This window comes from Musa acuminata, unplaced genomic scaffold (assembly GCF_036884655.1).
Source record: "Musa acuminata AAA Group cultivar baxijiao unplaced genomic scaffold, Cavendish_Baxijiao_AAA HiC_scaffold_1136, whole genome shotgun sequence".
Classification (NCBI taxonomy): domain Eukaryota; kingdom Viridiplantae; phylum Streptophyta; class Magnoliopsida; order Zingiberales; family Musaceae; genus Musa; species Musa acuminata.
In genome coordinates this window covers 3,680,001-3,687,500 of record NW_027021348.1, presented here as the reverse complement: position 1 = coordinate 3,687,500, position 7,500 = coordinate 3,680,001, and positions in this window count along the sequence as shown.

Below are 7,500 nucleotides of genomic sequence, written 5' to 3'. Positions count from 1 at the left end.
TCGAAAGAACGAGCAACGGACAAGTCCCGAAGTCTCGCGAAAAGGGAAGCTTTACAAGCAAATCGTCGAACACCTTGTGTGCACAAGAGAAAAGAGGGAGAGGGAGGAAAACAAGGCTTTCAAGGATGAACGAACAGCTGCAAGCCCACAAACAGCCGCTCACCTGGTCCCGGACGCAACACCAAGTTCCCGTAAAGGTCACGTGCGAACTTGCGAAAGAGTGTTCAACGCCCGGTATATAACCGAAGCCCCATCCAGCCATGTGCCACCCGGGGGGGTTCCTGGGGTCTGAGCTGGCTGACATTTTGGTGAGCGGAGGCAGCACTCCGCTCACCTCCCGCGGCACGCGAAAACGGAGCCGTTTTGGGCTGTTTTGGGGCTGTTTTGCTCGGTTTGGTGAACGGTCGCTTTGCAACGCTGCAGCTTGTTCGAACTTACATATTTACAAGCAAAATGACCCAAAACCATAAGAAAACATGCTGTCAAGCAGCTGTACATGCGGGTGTGAGCGACGAACGGTTCGTTGAACGGAGTTGTTGCGGGTGCGCGACGACCGTTCGTGACATTCTCCCCCACTTAAACTGTCGACGCCCTCGTCGACGCTTGTTGGTAGTTGTTGATGACTTCTTCTTCATGTCGCAGGGCGTCTTCAGGCTCCCAACTGGCTTCAGTTCGGGGAAGCTTTTGCCACTTCACCAAGTACTCTGTCCGCTCCGCTCCGTTGGGTAGCTTTATCTTGCGATCCGCCAGAATGGTTTCCACTCGCTTCTCGTAGGAGGCTGTGATGGGAGGTAGCCGAGTTGGAATACTTCGAGAAGCATCTTGCGGATCCGAATGGTAGGCCTTCAGGTTGCTGGCGTGAAGAACGTTGTGAATTTTGAACCACGCCGGCAGCTGCAACTTGTAAGAAACATTGCCTACTCTGCTGATAATTGGGAAGGGCCCTTCATACTTACGCACCAATCCTTTGTGGACTCTTTTCCTGAAGAATTGGAGTGATGCTGGTTGGAGCTTTACCAACACCAAATCGCCAACTTTGAACTCTTGTGGTCGCCTTCCCAAGTCTGCCCACTTCTTCATCCGTTTTGCCGCCTTCTCCAAGTAAGCCCGCGCAATATCGGCATTTCGATGCCACTCCTTTGCGAAATGGTAGGCTGATGGACTACTCCCAGTATAACCAATTGCCATAGTGTGCGGAGTCGACGGTTGTTGTCCTGTGATAATTTCGAAGGGGCTCTTGTTGGATGCAGAGCTCCGCTGCAAGTTGTAGGAGAATTGGGCGATGTCCAACAGCTTCACCCAATCTCGTTGATTGGCACTCACGTAGTGCCGGAGATACTGCTCTAAGAGCGAATTTATTCTTTCAGTTTGACCATCCGTCTGGGGGTGGAGGCTTGTAGAGAAGTATAACTTTGACCCCAACAATTTGAATAGCTCGGTCCAGAATCGTCCCAGGAACCGAGCGTCTCGATCACTAACAATATTGTGTGGGACTCCCCAATACTTCACTACACCCTTCATCATCAGTCTGGCCGCCTCTTCAGCTGAACAGTGTAGGGGAGCAGCAATGAAAGTTGCATACTTTGAAAACCGATCGACCACCACAAGTATCGATCCAAGTCCCCCTACAGGCGGCAAGCTAGATATGAAGTCTAAGGAAATGCTCTCCCATGGCCTTTCTGGTACAGGCAACGGCTCCAAAAGTCCCACCGGCTTCCGTTGCTCCACCTTGTCTTGTTGGCAAGTAAGGCATGTTCGAACATACTCCTCCACATCAATCCCCATCTTTGGCCAATAGAAGGCCCTCTCCACGAGAGCCAATGTTCTGTGAATGCCGGGATGTCCAGCCCAAAGGGAATCGTGACACTCTTTCAAGAGTTCACGCCTTAAATTGTCCACTCGGGGAACATAAACTCTATTCCCTTTTGTGTAAACAAGTCCCTCCTGGACCCAAAATCGTCGTGCCTTGCCTTCTTTGATGAGCTGCATCAGGATAACGGCCTGGGGATCACTATACAGTCCATCTCTGATTCGAGAAAGGAAGTTGGAATGTAACTGACTTGTTTGGCCTCTGCCCTCCAGTTGTGCAGCATTCACGCACTCCACCTTCCGACTCAGCGCATCGGCCACGACATTCGCCTTCCCGGGCTTGTATTCCATTGCCATATCAAATTCAGCCAGGAAGTCCTGCCACCGTGCTTGCTTTGGGGAGAGCTTCTTCTGAGTTTGGAAATAACTCAGGGCGATGTTGTCTGTCCTCAGCACAAATCGCGACCCGAGGAGGTAGTGTCGCCAAACTCGTAGGCAGTGGATCACCGCTGTCATCTCCTTCTCATGCACTGGATACCGCCTCTCGGTCTCGTTGAGTTTGCGGCTCTCGTAGGCCACCGGATGACCTTCTTGCATGAGTACTCCACCAATAGCAAAGTCCGAAGCATCGGTATGGACTTCAAAGGGCTCTCCATAGTTTGGCAATTTGAGCACTGGTTCTTCCAGAACAGCAGCCTTCAGATCTTGGAATGCTATCTCACATTTGTCAGACCACTTCCAAGGCTGCTCCTTCTTCAGCAACTCCGTCAGTGGGGTTGCCCGCTTCGAATATCCTGAAATGAAGCGTCGATAGTAGTTGACGAATCCAAGGAAGGATCTCAACTCTGGCACCTTCTTTGGTGTTCGCCATTCCGCAACTGCTTGCACCTTCGACTTGTCCATCCGAATGGAGCCACCACCGATTCGATGCCCTAAGAATAGGATCTCAGTTTGAGCAAAGTAGCATTTCTCCCTTTTTACGAACAAAGTGTTCTCCCTGAGAACCTTGAAAATCGTCCGAAGGTGCTTGACGTGCTCCTCGAGCGTTTGGCTGTAGACGACGATATCGTCCAAGTAGACGACCACGAACTTATCCAAATACTCCTTGAATAGTTGGTTCATGAGAGTACAGAATGTGGCCGGAGCGTTGGTTAAGCCGAAAGGCATCACCAAGAACTCAAACGCTCCATACCTGGTCACACAGGTAGTCTTCGCTTCGTCGCCTTCAGCAATGCGCACCTGCCAATACCCCGACCGAAGGTCGAGTTTTGAGAAATACTTGGCCTTGCCCAGTTGGTCGAACAAGTCCGCGATGAGCGGGATGGGATACTTGTTCTTCACCGTTACTTTGTTGAGGGCTCGATAGTCGACGCATAATCGGAGGCTCCCATCTTGTTTCTTCTGGAAGAGAACTGGAGCTCCGAAAGGTGCTTTTGAGCTGCGGATGAGACCACCGCTTAGCAGTTCACCTAACTGCTTCCTGAGTTCGGCCAACTCTGGCGGGGGCATGCGGTAGGGTGGTCTCGCTGGAGGCTTCACTCCTGGCTCCAGCTCGATACTGTGATCCACGCCTCTGCGTGGTGGGAGAGTCTTCGGCAACTCGGGTGGCATAACGTCTTCGAACTCCTTCAAGACGTTCGCCACTACAGCAGGTTCTTGAATGGCCTCTTCGTTGAGTGGCTCTAGCTTCATAGCAGCCACGAATGTCAGTTCGCCCTTTCGCACCCCTTTCTTCAATTGTAAGGCCGAAATGTGTTAGGGCTCCTTGGTTCCTCTCCGAGAGACAGGAACCACGCAGGGGTCATCGCCTCCCATCATACATAGGGAGTTTAAGAACGGCATCGGCACCAACTTCGCCGCATGCATAAACTCCATTCCAAGAATCACTTGGAAGTCGTCCAGTGGCACGGCCATCATGTTGGTGTTACCGCTCCAAGTCCCGATTTTGATAGGAACACCCTTCGCCAACCCGGAGATTCGCCTGGCCTCCGAGTTCACCGCCTTCATTCGGCTTGGGCTCTTCTCCAATGTCAACCCAAGTCGCTGTGCTTCGCGATCGGCTATGAAGTTGTGGGTAGCGCCCGTGTCCACCATTGCACGGGTCGTTTGGCCATTTAGCTTAATGTCCACATACATTAGTTCGCTGCTTCCTGCTTTTTGTGCCTTCGTCTTCGTGTTCTCCCCCACTTGACCCCGCATGGCGTTCAACAGACGCATTGCTCCCATTCGGGGTCCTTGCGACTCCTCCTCGTCGCTGCTGGATTCTGAGCTGCTCGAACTAAGAGCAACAGCTTTGCCCTTGTCCGATCGGGGAGGGTGGATGGAAGCTGTCAAAGCGTTGAGTGCCTGCTTCTGTGGGCACTCCCTTACCATGTGCGGTCCTCCGCACAAGAAGCATCCTCCAGGTTTTGAGGCCTTGCCTTTTGGGTTCGGCCCTTTGTGGGAGCTCTTCTTCTTCTGTTCGCCCCCGAGATCTTTCCCTCGAGAATGTTTTGGAGGGCGATTGCTTGAAGATTGTTTCCTTCTCGCTGGGTCTTCAGAGGAAACGAAGTCGGTGAGCCTTTCTGCAGCTGCAATTGCCCCGACCACGTCGGTAACATTCCTTCGATTCAGCTCTTGCTGAGCCCATGGTTTCAGACCATCAAGGAAGCTGAACAACTTGTCCTTCTCGGACATGTCCTGTATGTCCAGCATCAGTGCAGAAAACTGCTTTACATAGTCTCGGATGGTGGTACTTTGGCGGAGTTGTCTCAGCTTCCTTCTTGCGACGAACTCTGTGTTCTCCGGTAGGAACTGAGTTCTCAACTCCCGCTTCAAGTCTTCCCATGTGTCGACTCGACACCGACCTTGTTGGATCTCCTCCCAACGAGTTCGCCACCAAAGTTTCGCATCTCCATTCAGATACATTGTTGCTATTGAAACTTTGGTATCTTCAGAATCGGGCCTCGTAGCTCGGAAGTATTGCTCCATGTCGAACAGAAAGTTCTCGAGCTCCTTGGCATCTCTGGCCCCTCCGTATCCATGGGGCTCAGGTGCCCTCAAGTTTTGTGGCGGTGCAACGCGGGTGTTGCCTCCTCCCGCATTTAGCATTCTTGTGAGCATAGCCACCTTCGCCGTGAGTTCCGCCACAACGTCTTGCAAGTGCTGCACGGAGTCCTTGGTGTCATCGGACAGTCGGTCGACTAGGGCCTCGACCTTGTCGATCCTGGACTCCGCTTCCTCTTGCGAGCTCTCTACCCCAACAAGTCTTTGTTGGCCATGGTAGAGTTCCTCCATGCTCGCTTCCAGAACATCTAGGCGGGTTTCCGCCGTCGTGAGTCTCTCCTTATGACTCTTTTTTCCTGTTAGCGCACCAGATTGCGCTTCCTCCGCTCGCGGAGAGTTGCCAACTTCTCGCTCATCCTGTTCGCTGCCGCGATCCTCGTGAGCGGCTCCAACAGCATGAGAGCGAGTGTGCACATGCAGCCCACCTGCGGCTGCTTGGGGCAAGGTTCCGGCTTGCCCCGTCTTGCTTGATTCGCCACGATGCTTTGCCATGGCGAAGTTGCGAAGTTCGTTCGCTGTTCGATCGAAGAGCTTGCCCGCTCTGATACCACAATGTCACGACCTTAGCTGGAATTGCCTAAGGCGTGAGGCACCCTTGCGGCCGAAGACGCGAACTTAGCTTGCGTTGCCTAAGTCGCGGGTCACCCTCGTTGCAAAGACGCGAACTTAGCTTGCGTTGCCTAAGTCGCGCTTTGCCCTTGCGATCTTGCTCCGCAAGGATCAGCCACTTTGTAACCTCTCGCAGGTCCCGAAGGACCTGTAAAAGAGAAAGAAAGTTAGATCGAAAGAACGAGCAACGGACAAGTCCCGAAGTCTCGCGAAAAGGGAAGCTTTACAAGCAAATCGTCGAACACCTTGTGTGCACAAGAGAAAAGAGGGAGAGGGAGGAAAACAAGGCTTTCAAGGATGAACGAACAGCTGCAAGCCCACAAACAGCCGCTCACCTGGTCCCGGACGCAACACCAAGTTCCCGTAAAGGTCACGTGCGAACTTGCGAAAGAGTGTTCAACGCCCGGTATATAACCGAAGCCCCATCCAGCCATGTGCCACCCGGGGGGTTCCTGGGGTCTGAGCTGGCTGACATTTTGGTGAGCGGAGGCAGCACTCCGCTCACCTCCCGCGGCACGCGAAAACGGAGCCGTTTTGGGCTGTTTTGGGGCTGTTTTGCTCGGTTTGGTGAACGGTCGCTTTGCAACGCTGCAGCTTGTTCGAACTTACATATTTACAAGCAAAATGACCCAAAACCATAAGAAAACATGCTGTCAAGCAGCTGTACATGCGGGTGTGAGCGACGAACGGTTCGTTGAACGGAGTTGTTGCGGGTGCGCGACGACCGTTCGTGACAACACGGGGGGTTCCGGGGTGCTGAGATGGCTGACATTTTGCTCCGCTCACGACGGTCACCGCGCAACGCAAGAACAGGCCAAAAACTGGCCAAAACGGCCCAAAAACGGGCCAAAACTGGCCATTTTTGGCTGCGCGAGCGAGCAGCGAGCGGCGGACAGCGAGCGAAGCGAGAGGCATCACCGTCCCTGCTATACGAAAGCCCCATCCAGCCCTGTGCCACCCGGGGGGTTCCAGGGTGCTGAGATGGCTGACATTTTGCTCCGCTCAAGATGGTCACCGCGCAACGCAAAAACAGGCCAAAAACTGGCCAAAACGGGCCAAAACTGGCCATTTTTGGCTGCGCGAGCGAGCGGCGAGCGGCGGACAGCGAGCGAAGCGAGAGGCAGCACCGTCCCTGCTATACGAAAGCCCCATCCAGCCCTGTGCCACCCAGGGGGTTCCAGGGTGCTGAGATGGCTGACATTTTGCTCCGCTCACGACGGTCACCGCGCGACGCAAGAACAGGCCAAAAACTGGCCAAAACGGCCCAAAAACGGGCCAAAACTGGCCATTTTTGGCTGCGCGAGCGAGCGGCGAGCGGCGGACAACGAGCGAAGCGAGAGGCAGCACCATCCCTGCTATACGAAAGCCCCATCCAGCCCTGTGCCACCCGGGGGGTTCCAGGGTGCTGAGATGGCTGACATTTTGCTCCGCTCACGACGGTCACCGCGCGACGCAAGAACAGCCCAAAAACAGGCCAAAACGGCCCAAAAACGGGACAAAACTGGCCATTTTTGGCTGCGCGAGCGAGCGGCGAGCGGCAGACAGCGAGCTAAGCGAGAGGCAGCACCGTCCCTGCTATACGAAAGCCCCATCCAGCCCTGTGCCACCCGGGGGGTTCCAGGGTGCTGAGATGGCTGACATTTTGCTCCGCTCACGACGGTCACCGCGCGACGCAAGAACAGCCCAAAAACAGGCCAAAACGGCCCAAAAACGGGCCAAAACTGGCCATTTTTGGCTGCGCGAGCGAGCAGCGAGCGGCGGACAGCGAGCGAAGCGAGAGGCATCACCGTCCCTGCTATACGAAAGCCCCATCCAGCCCTGTGCCACCCGGGGGGTTCCAGGGTGCTGAGATGGCTGACATTTTGCTCCGCTCAAGATGGTCACCGCGCAACGCAAAAACAGGCCAAAAACTGGCCAAAACGGGCCAAAACTGGCCATTTTTGGCTGCGCGAGCGAGCGGCGAGCGGCGAACAGCGAGCGAAGCGAGAGGCAGCACCGTCCCTGCTATACGAAAGCCCCATCCAGCCCTGTGCCACC